The sequence below is a fragment of the Caretta caretta genome, chromosome 7 (assembly GCF_965140235.1).
Source record: "Caretta caretta isolate rCarCar2 chromosome 7, rCarCar1.hap1, whole genome shotgun sequence".
NCBI classification, from domain to species: Eukaryota; Metazoa; Chordata; order Testudines; family Cheloniidae; genus Caretta; species Caretta caretta.
In genome coordinates this window covers 22,043,047-22,061,186 of record NC_134212.1, presented here as the reverse complement: position 1 = coordinate 22,061,186, position 18,140 = coordinate 22,043,047, and the positions used below count along the sequence as shown (strand labels likewise).

The following is an 18,140-nucleotide window of genomic DNA, read 5'->3' as shown; positions in this document are numbered from 1 at the left end:
TTCCAGCCCTGGCTTGGGAAGAGCTCAATGCTCCTTTCTTGCTATCCATGTTCTGGTTTCTTGAGTAATAGCGATAATCTGTCGCTTTGTTGCATCCTCACAATAAATGACTTCTGAGATTGATTAAAGCCCCTCAGCTCGGCTCCGGCTCTGCATCGATTTTAGCTGCTGCTTCTTGCTTTGTGTACAACACATCATAGAAATCAGAGATGGAAAAGACCTATTAGGTCCCATCTAGTTCAACCCCCCGCGGGCCGGTAGAGGATCGTTCCCTGCACTGTATTCTCCACTGATCTCTCTGGTCCAGTTTTAAATGGCTCAGGAGATACTGCTGCCAACTCTTCCCTTGAGAGACCCCTCCACAGCCAACTATAGATCTCAGTGTTAAAATGAGACTGGCTTCCCAAAACTCAGCCTTTGCTCTTTACCCTTAGATTAACTTTCACATGCAGGCAAGACATAATACTCAGACACTTCAATAGGAGGGAGCCTTAACTGGAGTCAGGGGAATCTTGAAAAGGAGAAATCTTGACATGTGCATCGGCCCAGGACCTAGTGTATTATACACTCCCAGGACTTGCATCTCTACTCCCTTGCACCTTGTTTCATCACTAACACATGGGCAAAGTGTGTGTAAAACACTACCCAATCAGAATTGGTTATTCATATGGTGGGACCATTTTACACCTTTTTAGCCCTCACCCTCATGGGTGTAGTTTGGGGGTGGGGTGGGGGGCAGCCTTGGACAGGCATGGAATTTGTCCCCCACACACACACACGCAGCCCCGTTGGCCTGACTGGAGCTGCTCCCCCGTAATGCAGAAGTCACATTATGCCTATTCTCACCCTCCCTCTGGTGCAGCTTCTTATCACTACTCCAGCACTGCAAATAGCCAGAAAGATGGCTTCCCCCTCACCCCTAGGAATCCATGTGCATAAGAGGAATCCCCAGATGGCATAAAACTGGCATAACAATTCTATGACATCATCTCTCCCAACCACTGCATTGGGGGGCATGATCAAGCAATCCCTCCTGAAGCCATGGAGAACAGGAATAACTTATAGCAGCCCTGAGGTGTCTCTAACCTGCCCCAGGGGAACAGATCAGAGGTAGGAAGAAAGCCTAATGGTGACTTACAATCACCTTTTCACCCCTCTACCCCAAGCTGTGCCAAGGATCCAGCCCATTTTGCACAGATATAAACAACAACACAAGGGGCAAGGCAGTGGAGAATCAGGCCCTTAGCTTCTGCATCCCTTTCCAGGAGTAAGGAGCTTCTTTGGACTTGGACACATTGCAGGACCTGTCCCTTTTCTACCAGACAGTAAAATGAGAGCAGGCCATCTCACTCGCCCCGGATTGGAGAAAGCTGGGGTGTGGAGCTCGTACAGTGGAGAGAGACAGAAGCCACCTATGAAGGGGCAAGTGGTCTCAGTCGAGCAATGAGTATTTGCATGGAGAAGCATCCACTGCAAGGGAAAGGGCTGTGGGTGGAGAAAGCGCAGATGAGCACCATCCCAAGGCTATTTATTCATTTCTTTTGTAGACTAATACTCAGACCTTCACGCTTGCTGTGCTTCCTCCCTTTCCAGCGCTGATCTATTACAATCAGCTCCTGTGTGTGCAGAAATAGAAAAGGGAAAAGGAAAAAAGAACATGTTCCCAGCATGTTAATCCTTCCTGTGATGTGTGTGGTTTATGTTTCATCAGCACCCACTAACCCCATGGTTACAACAGCCCCTTTCCCTCATATCTGCCCATCCTGAACTGCTCTGTGCACCATTGCAATTCCTTTAAATAGCAACTACAGATTAGCACCAGTTTGCTCAAAGGCAGCACATTCTTACCTTAATGAATGAATTAATTTATGCCATTCTTTGCTTTTATAGGGACATCTGCTCAGCTGACTCCAGCCATTTTACAAGCCTGTTCACAGATGCTAGAGGGAGGGATCACTCCGCACCCAGGGAGTTTATTTAAATGCTTCCCCCCTCCAGTTGCTTTTGCCCCGTGAGGCTATCTACAAAGCAGAGAAGACTCAGTGGAGACACACACGTCTTGAGACTAATTCTGCTTTCAATTACACCCCTTCAGCTGCAATGACTTCAGTCGAGATACTCCTGATTTACACCACTAACAATGTGAGAGCAGAAACGTGCCCTGTGTAAGAGTGTATGTATGCAAACCATGATGTTTAGATTGATTTCAGTGAGTCAGAAAAGGCTGTTTTAAGCTGGTTTGTGTTTTTTCCCCTTAATCACAAGTATATATCTATATATAGATATAGATATATACTATTGATTGAGGGGAAAAAACACAAACCAGCCATATATATAGGGCTTAATGGTTAGACCCAACTGGAAGTTAGGAGACCTGGGTTCCAGGTCTGACTCTTCCAGTAGTGTTGTGTGACCTTAAACAAGTCACTCAACCATACCATGACAGTAGTAGTTGGTTGTAATCCACTATCTGGACCAGCTCTAGAGGAGGATGAGACACAAACTTTACCAGTGTGTTTCACTGGTATTTGCTGACAGCAGTGGAATGATGAGACTGAGGAACCTTGGGTTCCATTCCAGCCTCTGGAGGGGAGTGTTCGCTAGTGGTCACAAACATTTCTGCCTGTTCCTCTCAACCCTGATCCCTTTGGCTCCAGCCTGTCCCTGCCCTATCTCTTCCCCACTCCTCACTGCTTGACTTAGTCCCCTCCTCCTTGCCTACCCAGTGTCAGTCTCCACCTCTGATGCTTCTCATCCAGTCCTAGTCTCCTTGCCCATTCAGTCCTAATCTCCCTCTCTGGGGTCCCTGTCCAGGTACCAGCCTCCCCTACGCTCCCAGTCTCGATATCCTGGCCCAGTTGCCTCCCCTTGTCCCGACTTATTGTCCCCAGTCTCTTTGCCCAGCCAGCTGCAGTTATCCCTTCCTGGTTCTTCATCCAATCTGTCTCCCTTCTCCCTTGGCTCTGAGCCCCAGTTTCACATGGCTCCTTATTCCAATCTGCTCCTTTCCCTTCACCAAGTTTGGCTCTTGTCCCCTCTGCATTTGAATCAGACAGATGCCTCCTCTACACTGCCTGAGCACTGGCGGGATGGAGGGGGGTTGGGAGAGGGTGAGCTGAGAGCACAGGAGAGAAAGGCTTCCTGATCTCGCTTCCAATGCATGGCCCCATCCCAGCCCAGAGAAACCAGGAGCATCAATTACAACAGAAGAGTCCAGCTTCACTCTGTGGGGATGGCACATGTCAGTCTAGTCAGAACTCAGAGCTGTGAGAGGCTGGAGCATGCTCAGAGAGTATGGAACCTTCCAAGATTTTAGCAGCTAAACTCTAAGAACTTGACTGAGGAGCTGAGTATGTAGATTTCTGAAAGGCTTAAAACAGTGCCAAATGTGGGTATATTTTCACAGGAACAGAAAAAGGCACATCTATGACACAAAGGTCACCTCCCTGCCAAGTTTCAAGTTCTTTCTCTAAAGCAACGGGGGTGCTAGAGCTTCTCAAAGAAAAGGTTGCCAGGATTTTTTTTTTTTTAATGGCAAAACTACATGATCATCAGGTCTGTTCCCTGCAATGCTGGGATGCAGTCCCCGGGGAGAGGCGGTAATTGCTCCTAGCTATGACTACTGGTATTTTCATGACATTCCTGAGATTACAGTTTAGCTATGAACACACATTGGAGGCTCACACTTTGTATAGAATGTCCTAGCCTGACAGTAACATATTTACTGTCCATTTAAACGAAAGGGAAAGCCAGTGCTGCTATTTTAGATGTTTGTCCTAGTATGAAAAATAATAATATAATGGGTTTGGATGGCGTATTTTCCCTTTCATTCGCATGACTCTAAAGCACCTTCAGTTTAAGAAATTAAATTTGACAGGTGATTAGTCCATACTGTTGTACAATCTCTTCGGGTATTGGAAAGAAAAATTGAAACTGGACGGGATATTTAACTTTGAAATGTCTGTTTCACATGTGGCAGAAAGGTCTTGTCATCAGGTGCTATGTAATGCACAGGGCAGACTTATCTCAGCCCCCGAAAAGGTACGTAAAAGAACACACTCTGGAGTGGTTACAATGAGAAATGGGCTGAATCAGGAAGATTTGTCTGGAAGCTGATCTACATCTCATGGGCTGTGGGCTCACATATGCAGTCCACGATTGTTCCATTATAAGAATGGGCTAGAACCATAAAGTTTGAATCTGAACTTCCCTGGCTGATCTCTAGCTTCAGATTTAAAAAGGGAAGCCACCCATGGGATGTATGTTGCTATGTAACTGTTGCCATCTTGCTTTCTATGCCCCATTACATTTCAGGGGGGTGGAGCTGTGATACACACACACACTGTGCTCTCTCTCTCACACACATGGAGACTTTTCTTGTGCACACTTTTTGGTTTATTGTTTCTCTTGATCCACATGTCATTCAGACTGACAATTGCTCTTTGTCTAGGGAGAAACACAAAATCCAAATATCGCAGAGGGGCCATTTTGTGGCTTAGTCAAAAAAGACTAGATCAGACCTTCAGAAGAGCTCTGAATCCTTAACTCCTCTCCGTTGGCTAACCTGACACAAATCAGGGGAAAAAAAGAAAACAGGCTTTGTTTACCACTGAGATAAATTCCCCTCTCCTACCTATTCTCCAACATTCCCCAGCCATAATCTTCCCCTCTTTTCCAATGTGTCATTTGCTATAAAAGCCCACAAGAAGCCATGCTGTAGAGAGTAAGGAAAGGCTGTCTGAGCTGAGGATTTATAGCTGCCGTATTTCAGAAAAACTCCAAAAGGGACAGAGCAACTGCCCCAATCCGTCACCTACAAGGGGATGAGACACTCTGAGCCTTATTACCACTGGGCTTGACAATCTGAACAGGTGTTCACTTTGCATACGGCACATTCACAAGCAGCACGGTTCGCCTGAAGAGCAAACAAAAGCAAAGCTGTTGCTGAAAGGCTTTGAATTGCTTAGGAAAGGGGAAAAGACATTCCGGCTGGGTTTTAACCTGCCACAGGTGTAAAACATTAGATCTTAACAAACCTTGTACCTCAGAGCGAGGTAGAGAGGCTCCTATTTCATCTGGGAGCTAACATTTTTCACCTGTAGGTCACAAGGTACCTACTTAAATGCCCACCCACCTAAGGAGAGGAAAGTTATAAATTGGGCTCTCTGAGGTGATTGCTTTTGGGGGGTGGGCTGTGGAGTAGATATTGTATCTTGAGTACATTAATGCTCATATTAAAAAGCTGGGAAGTGAGGGGATAATCTTTCCTGGTCTCTTTAACTTTTACTGGATCCCAACACCTCTTTCTCTACCATTAGAAATCCCCTTTCAAGATAATAAAAGGAGAGCTTTCTGCCCCAACATATCCCAGGGAAGTGACTGAAATGTTATCTTGGTGTCCCCAGTGACTGTAGGTTGGAATGGCTAGTTTAATAGGATTTGTTTTTGCCTATTTCTCCTCTAGCAAAACAGACAGATGGTTCTGAGTATTTTGCTATGCCTAGAAATTCTTGGCTGGATTCCCCACATGAGTAATAATGTAGCATCACTCACTTGCCACTCCAGTGCTAGATTAGAAGGGGAAAATCACAGGGAGGTACTAAGGGCAAAAGGAAAAACACACTCCAGAGAACTACAAGGTGGGGGAAAATGTTAAGGCAAGAGAAGGTAGGTAGGGTTTTTTCTCAGGCAGCCCCAGCTGGTTTTATTGTAGCTTTATATATAGGTGTGTGTGTGTGTGTGTGTTAAAATAATAAATAAACCTCATGTGCAGGATTTTTTCTTTTCCTCTTTACAAATGCCATTGAAAAGATGGGAGTGCAAAGCAGTTTAGAGCTGACATTTCAAGGAGTGGGTGGGGGTAAAAATAATGCCAGGTAAACAGGATAATTTCTACCTTCCCCCTACCTCTAGCTTGTGTGAGGGATAGATAATGGCAGCAAGAGAAAGCAATGTCTACCGTGGAATTTAGCTCTCTTTTTTTTTAAAGAGCGCAAACAAGCAACTGCATGTGCTTCTGAGGCGTCTCTGCTTTGAACCTTATCAACAGGGACTGTACAATGTGGTTCTCTCTCTTTCTCCCTCTCGTCTCCTAACTTTTGAAGCAAAACACTTACGTGCAAGGAATGTTGGAGCATCTGCCAGCTGGGAAGATAGTGGAGCAAGCCAAAGAGTAGGGAGGAGGGGGCTGCTTGCTTTTCTTTAATCAAAAAAAGAAGAAAGTGGAGGAAGAAAACAGTGGTGGAATTTTTTTCCTTCCCTAACAAGCCTCAAGAGCATGGCCTGTGTTGAGTCAAGTGGATAGTGAGAGGAGAAGGGCTGTCCATAGGATCTTGCTGCTGCTCTTCTTTTTTAAAAAAAGAGAGGGAGTAAGCAAGCAGAAGAGGAGAAGGGCAGTTGTAATAGTTGCTCTCCAGTCACAAAATCCTTTGCCTGCACACCGCCCCACCAGGAGACTGTATTTTTCAGGGAGTGTGTCTCATGTACCTGTGTCTTCTAAAGAGGGCTACCTGTGTGGCATTGCTGGTGAGAATAGATAGTATGTGAATTTCTTGCTGGTTTTACATATAACCCTTTGTAACAGGTACTCTCTTGGGTACCAGGGGTTAGGAGGGGTTAGGAGTTATGCATGCAGAGATCAGAAGTTCCAGAAAAATGGTAGGTGCTCCTTGGGTGCTGAGCACTTTTGAAAACCAGGTGTCTAAAAGGGAGCGCTCTTGAAAATCTGTCCCCTAGTTCCTATTCACAAGAAAGGGTGATTTCACTCACTACATTTTACATGGGCATTATCAACAGTTGTGCGAATTAGACATGAGCTCAAATGAATCACTCGGATTTGAATGTGCCTGAACTTTGAGGAAATTTGGAACCAAATCTGGACTTGGCAGATGCTCCCCATCTATATAATGGGTAAACCAAAAATGTGACCTAAATATCCTTAAACTTTGCAGGAGCATGGATTTGAACTCAATGGTGCAAGATAATGTAATATGTGCATAGGTCTTTGGCAACCCCCTTTCGCTGTCCCCATACTCTTGTATGGTTCCCAGCTCCATTGCTGTGGCTGAAGTTGTGTATCTCCTTTGGAATGCATTTCAGATAGAAACATAGAATGAAAGGACCCTCTCCAAAGACATCAACTGTTCCTCTAAAAGACTTCCTGTCTGCATTTATTAGGGGGATGAGGGGAATAAGTAATGGATGCATTCCCAAGTAACTCATATTTTGGCGGGGAACGGGGCCATATCCTTTGATAACATTCCCCTTTGTAAGTGCCTGGCTTGCTCTTTATGCCAGAGTTGCTAGTTCTGAAACACCAAGCTGCTGTCTGGGGCAGATATTAGATAGGCAAGTGGGTGTGCATCCTTATATCCAGCTTTAAATTCATGCAAATTCTCAGACTTTCAACTTCTTTTCCCCTCAACAACTCAAAAACTGGTCCACTGCAGAAACTGTGACATGCTGGCAGCAAAGAGGGTGTGAAACACAGGCGTCCTGGCCAAAGACTACTCTTAATTTCCTGGCCCCAGCCATCTGCATGTGTGTTCCAAAAGGTCATTGGTCACATGGTAGGGGTAACTATCCAACTTACTTACTGTCACACCAGCCAGCTACCAGACGTGACTGAATTAGCTACTGGGCTCCTACCATTCTTATTAGATGTGTGTAGAGCAAATAAAACAAGGTAGAACTAGACTAGCAGACTGGCAGGGGACAGACAAAACTGTTGATGCCTCTAGAAGATTACAGTTTGTACTCCACGGCAGACACGTAGCAGAGACGGGATCTTAACTCACCACAGGGCGGTGTGGGAGATGTGGTCTGTAAGGAGGTCACTGTAAGAGCCTTGGAAAAAGAACTGAGGGATTTGAAAGAGCAGAGAGGAGATATTTGGAACAATGGGAGATGCCAGGCTACCGTGAAGAGGCTTCCTTATCAGGCTTTGCTTGCTGTTAGCTCACAAAGGCAGGTTTTGCTCAGAAAGGAGTGAGGAAACCGTTTTCAGCCCTTCAGTGGGTAAACCGGCTCCTGGAGCCTGTTGGGTCATTTGGAGTCTGTTTCTGGTATCCCAGCTTTCACTCAACCTGTATTCCCAAAATGACGTTAATGGCCATAAGGAATGCAAGAGTGGAGAGTATAGAGCAGAAAGGACAGTAAAGGGATGGCTTGTGTGTTACATTCAATCATCATAAACGTAAAAGTAGAAGGAGGAAGATAAGGAGACAAACCAGGAAGGAAAAAGATCCAGCAAAAGGAGAGTGCTAGTAAGGTGTCTGCCCAGGATGGATGTCAGACTGAGTCCCATTCAGATCCTCACCCTGACCCTCATCTCAGTGGGTCCCTGTTTTTCCGTTCTGCTTTTTCACCGGGCTCAGCCACTTTGTGGGGAGGTCAAATCGCTGCTGTTTTGTTCAGATTTTCAGACAAATGCCCCTGGACTTGGCCTTTATTGTTGATGATTTGCTCTAGCACAGATGGCTCCTATATGAACTGGTACTAAGTGAGCTAGCCCCTTAACCAGCTGCTATCCCAGCATTTCCACACCCTGTGCTGAATGCCTTAAGATACAGAACTTCTCCCCTAAACCCAGAACAGTAGCTGCCCTGGAACGAGAGAAGTCATGCCTTCCATGCTCGCTCTGTCTGCTCTAGATCACTCACTTCTCCAGCCAACTGGGCAAAAACGCATACCTCCTCCCGAGCAAATGCTGCTTCTGTTATGTCACTCCGGCGCAGGTATGCCCAAATCACATCCCAGCCTGCCGTTCTGCAGCTGACTGTAGGTTTAACTCCTTCATTGCCAGAAGCTCACCACAACTGCTGGGCTGCTGTCACACTATTAGCATTCCATTGAAACCAATGGACTGTTGGAAGGTACTTAGACCATCTGGCAGCATAATAGGTGTGTTCTAATGGGACATCCCTGGAACATTAGCAGCATAACAGGTGTGTGCAACATGGATGTACCTGGAATAGCTTTGTTGCTAGAACAACTCCAGAGCATCCAGGAGTTTAAAAGGTATATCCTAATCCCATGTATAGGGAATGTTTGGCAGTACCCCAGGTTTGCTCTACCTGTATGTACTGTACTTTAGTGGCATGCCAATCCCCTTCCACTTGGGTGCACCTGGTATGTTCACTAGCACAGCAGGTACATTCTACCGAAAGTGTATCTAAAATAGTAGGTGTTTTCTATCTGGACATATTGTATATGGAAAATTCAGCAGTACGGCAGGTGCATTCTGCCTAGATGCACCTGGAAAGGCTGGCTAAGTGATTAAAAGAATTGTTAGATTCTGCTTGTTATAAAATTGCATGTTCTGCCACGTTTTATTTTCCCAGTAAATAAAGTCTAAATGGAAATAATAATTTGCAGCTGTAATTTTGTAACAAACAATTCTGTGTGCAATAGCAATATCCTTGACTTATATTGTCAGTAAATGGAGGAGGAAGTGCAAGGTCACACTTGAAATGACTTGTCTCTAGATAAGGATTCCAATACTAAATTAACACAAATTCATGTTCTTCAGCATGGCTGTGTCTCTAGTATAAATTCACCGTATGAACCTGCCTGTAGGACCAGTTCAGACCAAAGGTGCAAAACCATGTTACCCAGAGCTGTGCATGATTCAGCTTATATTTGCTTCACCAGGACATGTGTGAAATCAAAGGTTTTCACAAGTGTTTCTGAATTTGGCCCTGGTGAGGTGGTGAAAATGGTTGTTCATGCAGATAAATATCCTTATATTTGCAACAAGAAGATAGTTTTCTGTCTGCAGAAACTAGATATGGAAGCAAACACCAGGGGCATTACTCCTTGTGTAAATAAACTCCCCTTCCAACATCTTAAAATATGTAGGAGACATAACATGTAGCAAAGTGTGAATATTATTAATAATCATATTTAACGCTTACTATAGAGCTTTGTCTTTTTTCAAAGGGAACTTAAATGCATTCATTAATCTGATTATACCAACTCACCTGCACATCTGGAGTGTGTTGTGATAGGAGCCAAAAGCCCCATGCCTTCTTTCACCTCACGAAAAGAAGTCAAAAGTCATCAGCTATAATGGAAGTATCTTTTGCTTTTATGAAAGTGTTTGGGGTAGATTTGTGTTACAGCTGACTAATGACTGGGATCTCAGTCCATGAGGTCACAGGAGATACCTGCTCTATCCAAACCTTTGCCATGTACCTTCTTTCTTCAGAGTGCTTGTCTCACAACCTTTGGGCCTGGTTCTCCACTGCCTTGCACCTTGTGTAGTCCTTTATCTCTGCACCCAATGGGTGTAAAATGCCACCATTGCACCAACTTCTCACCCCTCGATCTCTACATCTATAGGGCCTTATTTTCTACTAACTTGTCCCTTATTAACATGTACATACATTTGAACTGTACAGGTCAAATATTTAATCACCTAATACCTCAAAATGATTTGAATAAAGTTCTCAACAAATGCTTTTTGTACTATTTGTCCCGCTCTATACATATCCCAGTGAGGAGAAAAATGCAAGGTTTTTTCATTGTCAACTCTTGCTTTCAACGAGTGGCCACCTGATTGCTAGATAGTCAAACACTTGAGTGAGTTATTGAGATGCCACATACAAAGAGAGCTCCGTGGCAAGCTCCTTGGTATTCCCGCTTCTTCCAAAACAGACAATGCTCAGGAGGCCTCTGATCCTAGGCACTTAACAATTAATTAAGTTGCCATTGGGTGAGAGGTTGAGGCAAACGGTGCTTGAGTTACTTAGCAACTAGTTGAATTAATAAAACAGCAAAAGGAAACAAATGCACCATTTTGAATACTGTAGCTTTTTATTATTGCTATTTATCTCTAAGAATCATGGCATGAGTTGCTGCAGGGGCAGAGATGGGGTGCTCTAATGGATCCCTTTTATCAGAGGGATGATAAATCCATTGTCGTCTCCATATTTTAAGGCAGCAGAACACTGGATCTCCAATAATACATGCACAGACATCTCTCTGATGCAGACTTCCTTTTTAGTCTCATCTCACCTTGCATAACAGGTTAACAGACTTCACTCATGGTTCACTTCACCTGGCTGACCTCAGCACAGTAGATCCTAGAAACAGTGCCCAAGAGTGCAAAATGGACCGACAAGATTAATGGTCTGTCTTCACCGCAGATTTAGCCTAAGCTCTTACCTGGGTGTTGCCCCTGTCCCATCTACAAACATATCTCTCTCACCTGAGTTTTGTGGGTGCTTTCAACTAGGCTATCTGACCCAGCTGGGGGGTGGGTTAGACCTCAGGTGCCACTTCCACTTGAGCTGCTATTGGTCCATTCGGCGGTGAGACACAGACTAAACAACTTGCATCCTCCAGTGCCTTCCCACAATTCCCCCATATTGTCCAGAAAGACAGAAAACTTCTCCCACAATTCATTGGGAAAGACTCACAGATCAGATCAGCGTACGGCAGCACAAGGAACCAATAGGATATAACCTCAGAAGTCCTAGCAATGCATACGGGTGAGTGCAGCATCAGTGAGAACAGGGTAACTCAAGCATGGGTTTGCAATATGGCTGCTCAGACCCAGGCCAGGGCTAAGCTGGGTGCTCAAACATGAGTGTCAATCACCCCCGTTAACTCTGCAGTGAACACATACCCTTAGAGGCCCTTTGCCATCTCTGCTGCGCATTCCTGACAGAATACAAGCTGTAGGGGGATAGTTGTACCTTCTCAGCTATCTTAAATGGGCACACTTTTCTGAGACAGGATTTATTTGGGGCTTGATTCTGCAAAGTACCTAGTGCCATCAAACTCCCATTAAAGTCAGTGGATCACGGCATAAACGCACGAGGAAAGATGAGCTTTCGAGACATGTCACATGACAACATACATCAGAATAACATCCAGAATATTTGTAGATACACCCACCATGCTCCTACCTTAGCTCTCAGCCTCACAAAACAGCAACAGCCCCTGTGGAAAAGCTTTTTTGACTAGAAACAGCAGGAATATGTTCTCGGCAGTTGGAACAACTGGGCAGTTAAATAGGCTCCCAGAGGATGTGGCTGAAGCAGTCACTACACAGATTCTAGAATAGGTTGCAGACAGCCTCAGCTGAGGATGATGTAGTGAGCCATTCTGCCAAAAAAATAAATGCAGGAGTCTTACTCTCCTGAATGGCCCAACTGGTCTTTTGAGGCCCTGCTATCTCTGAATCTATGAACCTGCCGTGTGGGTAATTGGCCTGCCATTCTCATTCCGGCAGCGCTGCCTTTGAAAGGATGCTCCATTGGCATATGAACTGAAGCACATATTCAGAGAGGCCATTTACTCTGCATTAGTGCATCCTTCCCCCCCACCCCCCCATTCACCCGTTTCTTTTCTGTTCTTCTTTTATTTTTAAATGACTCCCTCTTGAAGAACAGATTGACTCCGGCAGTAATTTGTCATGTCACCTTCAATAAAATTTCAAACAAACCCTCAGAAGATTAATGGGGAAGCAAAAGCGCCGTATCTTTTATGCATTTCAGATGGCAAAATATAAATCAAAACTGTGACCTGTTTGTAGGGTGAGGCTGAAAAAATACAAAACCATGGTAATAAAGTTAGACATGTGTCCCTGTCAGATCCAGCACTGATGGGCACGGGGTTTAACTTTTAATTGTACAGTGATGTATCTCGTTTAGGTCTACAGTGAGTACAGGTAGATAAAAAATCTTTGAGAGAGAGGCTCAGCCAGCCTGCTGTTTGGAAATATCCACTCCTTGCGAAGAAACGGATTCAGCTTCCTGGTTGTCACTATTCCACTCGCCATGGCAATGAAAGCCTTCTGAAATGGAAGTGGACCTTGAGTGCTTCTGGGCTGGAGCCACAGGCGCTTGTGTCTAGATTTGATAGAAATCAGCGTCTGATCCTATAACTGGGTCCAAGCAGGTGGATCCCCATTGACTTCAAAGTCAACGGCCTCTCTCAAAAGGACTTCAATGGTCTTATGCTTAAGGCCCTGGACTGGGTCTTAGGTTTGTGGGTTCATGACTCAGCTCTGCCACAGACTCTCTCTGTGACCTTGACCAGCTCACTTAGGGTGGGATTTTCAAAGTTGCCTAAGGGATTTGGAAGCCTAATTCCTATTAAAAACACCTTAGGTCACTTTGAAAATCTCTTCTGAATGTCTCTGGGTCTCAGCTTCCCATCTGTAAAACTGGGATAATAATGCCCCCTTTCTCCCACCCTTTCTCTTGTCTAGATGGTAAACTCTTTGGTACGGGGTCTCTCTCGTCCTGTTTGTACAGCACCTAGCACAATGGGGCCCTGGCCTTTGGTTGGACCTCATAGTGCTACTGCAATAACAACAATGCCCAGATCTGTTAAAGGAAGACGTCTGTACACCAAATAACCCAGAAATATATTGCAGGCCAGTAAAGTCCTCCATCCTCCCCCTCTCCCTCTCCCCTCACCCCCCCCCGCCCTGCAAAATCAATCCATATTGCAGTAACAGCCTACAATATGTTTGGGGCCTTATTGGAAAGTAGCTGTGCAGTCGATATATTTGAAATGTGTGTACAACTATACTGTAGGCGAGATTAAGCACCGGTATGGAAAAGATCTCCTACGGGAATTTATGATTATACCCTTCTAGGTGGGCTTTTCTTGTTGAGCATCAGCCTGCGTGTTCCCACGCTGTACTTGAAGGTCAGCCATTGTCTTATGCTGCTTCCTATAACAAAATTGAGAGGAGTTTGATGAGATCTCCTAGTCACAAGAGAGCTCATTTGTTCAGCAAATCCAGCCGTGACCCCTTTCTAATGTTTTTTTTTTCCTGTTTTTCGTTGGCTTGTTTTTATGGGAATGCTTCGACTAAAACTCTCCTATCAATATTCAAGGCCGACTGCTGGAGTTTGGACAGCGCCTGTCAAATCCAACAGAGACCAGAGTGTCGTGCATATTTGCAGACTGTAAGTGGCTATAATGCTATATAAGAACAAAGCAGTTGCTGTTTGGCTTACTCTGCCTTTTCCTTTGGGACTGGGGAGATGGCCTTGTGGCTGAAGTGTTGTTGCTAACTTTTTTACTTTTTCACGTGTATTTGAATGGGATATTGACCTAAGTGGCAAAGTTTGGATCTGAGTACAGATTCAAACTTTCCACTAAGTTTGGAGCTGTGTTTGTTCCTGGGATTTTGCACCTGTCCCTTACAAAGAAATAAACCAGCTGTGAAGCTTGGATCCACTTTTTGAACCTGGATATAGGCTTCTCCAGAGTTTGGAGGTGTTCAGATAGGAATGAGGGGATGCTTGGTTCATACCCATCTCTATTTTGAATGTGGTGGTGTTGTAGGATTGCTTAGGAGTCCCTCCCTTATGTTGGCTGGAGAACTGAAGTATTTATTTAAATGAAAAATAAAATAAAATTGCAGAAGGATAACAAGGAAATCGCAAGTAAAGGAGAAATGGAGTGTGGGGAGGGGTGGGATAAAATGTTCCTACTAATAATGAAATCATTTTTTAAAAATCTAAACCCCTCCCCTCTCTCCCCCCCAAACTTGATTAGCTTCTTTTCAAAAGAGCACCAGGGAGATTATTTACCTTTGATCTTTTTATGATCAATCCACAAAGGTAGGAACACACTTAAAATCAGCATTTGCCAGCTGTTATACTCCACACAAAAGACCGTTTTCTATAAGGGCCCCAGGAAGATACAAAAGAGAGCCTAAGAGGAGATGGATGACTTTAGCTAGGAATTTAAGGAGACGTTTGAAGAGAGCATCTGCCCCCCATCCTGATTAGCTATGTAGTTCTCTGTCAGCTTGATTTCAGAGCAGGTAATAGCTGTGAGGAAAAAGAACCAGGCACACAAGCGAGACCGACAGACACTAATAGGAATGCCGACACTTTGTGCCCTATTTATTCAGATGGATTGTTAGGGATTTTTTCACTGTTTCACAAGACTTTTTTTTTTTCTCTAGCCTTTTCTAATTCTACAGGTTGGGGATGGATGTTTTCCTCCAACAGCTAATGCCTTCAAAGCTGATAATCTGGGGATTCATTGTATTTGATATACTTACCACAACAGCTGCACAACTCACAAGGTGTGCCTCAAATATTGACTTTAAAAAAAAAGAAACTCTGTTTTCTCCACAGACTTTCACTCCAAAGATTTTGACTTCACTCTTCTTGGGGAATTTCTGGAGCTATGATCATCTTTATTCCTGCAGCTTCAGTCGTGGTTTTGAAAGAAGGGGTGAAAGGCATTTTATAAATTAATAAACATACATCGTAGATATACATACGCATGGGCCCTTCTTGCTCTAAACTGTTGCTTACAGTGCTGTTAAGTAGCTTCTGTGTTACACCCCAGAGATGGCTGCATTTCAATGGTGGAGGAAGCAATAGGCTCATGCTCAAATAAATTGGTTAGTCTCTAAGGTGCCACAAGTACTCCTTTTCTGTTTGCAAGCAGATATTCGTGTCACACCTCTTTCAGAGCATGTTTCCCGCTCCGCCTCCCTAGCCTTTGGAAAGGCTTTCTCTGAATAAAGGATTTGATCAAGATTTGCAGAATAGCCAGCATGATTTTCCCTTTCCTTAGCTTTCCTTGGTATGACATAACTTAGTGGGCAGAACGGAAGAATGTGGTCCTTATTTTGATGGCAATGGCATATCTTTATTAATAGCCGAAAGTCCAACCCTGAGACATGCCAAGCAGATGTAGGTCCCTGGATTTGGTTTTTCATTTGTTCCTTAGATAACGTTCTACAGTAGGGTGGAATAAACATTAGTCAGGCATGTACCTCTTGGGGAAAGTGTGTCATGTCCTCTCTCTGGTGGTTGGTCCATACAGAAGTTTGTTGGGTTCCTCTGAGACCCTCTTCCACTTGGTTCCCAAAACTTCAGTTTGACTTTGGAATTCATCACTCAAATACCTTTATATGACACACAACAACACCATGCCCAAGCTGGCCACCCTCAGACAGAGGGTGGATACAGGGGATATCACAAATCCAAAGTTACACAGCAAAACTTTTCTTTATCTACATCTTTACTAACACCTGCATTCCTGACTATACACTGCATTATGCACTTCGTGATTGGCTCTGTTACTTTTCAGGAACCAATCCACGTACAGCATACTCTGTCCATGTGCTGTTCCAATATAACCTGATACATTCCATTTATCTTATCCATTGTCCCTAGTACCAGGGTGTTCCTGCTTATCTTAGCTAGTCCGACTCCAGCCTAATGCTTGTTATACTCTGATTTAGGACTTAATCTTCCATTCACCTCTCCAGTCATGCCCACTGAGAAATGAGGTCTTACTTATGTTAACTTACTCATGTCAAGTTAGGCCTACAAGAATAAGATCCTGCTATTGCTATCAGCTAATGGAGTTAGCTCAACTGGTAGAAGGCTGTGCTGAAGGTCCCAAGTTCAATCACAGTTGATCACCCTATGGTGGAGGTTGTTAGACAGATACTGTCTAGTCTAAGTATTCTCACTTAAGTCAGGATCAACTCCTTTGAACTCAGATTCAAGCCTGAAGTCTGTAAAATGCTTTTGGACCCTTCATGAAGACAAACTTCTATGTTTATAGAAATATTATTATCATCATCATCATCATCATCCTTATATACTGGGGTCACTGTTAAAAAGTGAACATCTGCCAGGAGTTACATTGCAGTATCTGAGACACAATTTCCCCTACGCTTAGGACAGGACATAACTCCTTAGGTTACCACTTTGTGGACAGATATTGACTTTGCAGTGGTGATCATCAGGCAAATATACATGAGACTCACACACACACTCACAGACGGGTGCACAAGACTAGGATAGGGTCTGAGTCTCCTCTCACACAGGTATAAATCTGGAGTTACTCCGCTGACGGTACTCAGGTGTCAAGCTGGCATGAGAGGAAAATCTCAGCCTCTTAGTATAAGGGTAAGCAGCTTTATCTCCAAGCTCTACAAGAACATCAGGCCTTGGGCCAGCAGATTTTCAGCGGATCCCTGTATCCTTGTTTCAGTGTTATTACTTCCCCTCCCCACACCTCATTTCACTGGCACTTTTAACAACATTTCCAAGATGTGATCGGCAGGCTCGCTGAGGACCTATTGCAAGACAAAGTTGGGCTGCTTATCAGAGAAAGGGGCCTCATCTGCTAAGCATGGAGCGGCAACACATTTAGGATGAAGTGGGAGAGAAGCACTGGGGAACACAAACCAGCACGACAATGATATTAAAGCAGAGGCTGCCGTGTGCAGCGGGAGGAGGGCTGGAGGTGGAGTGGGTTAACTATAAGTTTGGTCTGTTTATTCTGCCTAAGACACTTCATGAAATATCCTAACAATATTCCGGGACTTGTGGTAGCAGAGATAGTATCACTTGGGGAGACAGCAGAAATGGCCTTATCATTCCGACAATGTTTTTTTCTCTTATTATCACTAAGTAACAATATCTCTGTTTCACCGCAATCACTGAGCCATTATTTTCTTTGACAAATAGGATTCTTTTTCTGTTTTTTTTTTTTCATTTCATCCTCATTTTAGGAGGTTAAAAAAAGTGTGTTAAGCACAGTGGTGCAGCATTACAGAATGTGCATGTTAAAAGGAAGCGGAACAGCCAGAGAGGTGCGGTTTGCATGACTGTGTGACCCACTTGTGCTATTAAGGTATTTGTGATGCAACTCGGCTCATAATACACTCCAAACTAGTTGATGTTCCACATCATGACTATGGCAAGCTTGGGATCAATATACACACTTCAAGAGCCATCATCGCTGGGACTAGACAGAGGGATCAGTCATCGCTGACAGCAGTAACTACTCGCAGTGTTTCTGGAATAGATCTATCCATATTTACTCAAGGAACAGCAGAAGCCCAGGGAAATATTGACATCAAAGCTGTGGAAGATGATCCATTTCATGCATAGGAGCTTGGAAACAATGAGGGTTCAAGATGATTTGAGAGGGAAGCATGGTTCAGAGGTCTGGACATAGGACTGGGAGCCAGGAACTCCTGCGTGTTAATTCTGGTTCTCCGACACTGGCTCTCTCAGTGGCTTTGGGCAAGTCACTTAATCTCTCTGTCTCAGTTTCTTCATCTATACGAGGACAGGACTTACTTACCTGTCACATAGGGTTGTTGGGATAGTTAACGTTGGTAAAGTGCT

At 44.3% G+C, this 18,140-nt stretch overlaps 1 long non-coding RNA gene across 2 annotated transcripts; it reads left to right on the top strand.

Annotated features, from left to right (window-relative positions):
• Positions 1-5,611: 5,611 nt before the first annotated feature.
• On the top strand, positions 5,612-15,261 carry LOC142072866 (uncharacterized). 2 transcript variants are annotated; one of them, XR_012669469.1, is made up of 3 exons: positions 5,612-5,667; positions 13,857-13,928; positions 15,114-15,261. It is a non-coding gene; the product is annotated as an uncharacterized LOC142072866 (long non-coding RNA). The 2 variants fall into 2 exon arrangements; XR_012669470.1 differs by lacking the exon at positions 15,114-15,261 and adding an exon at positions 14,939-15,027.
• Positions 15,262-18,140: the final 2,879 nt, after the last annotated feature.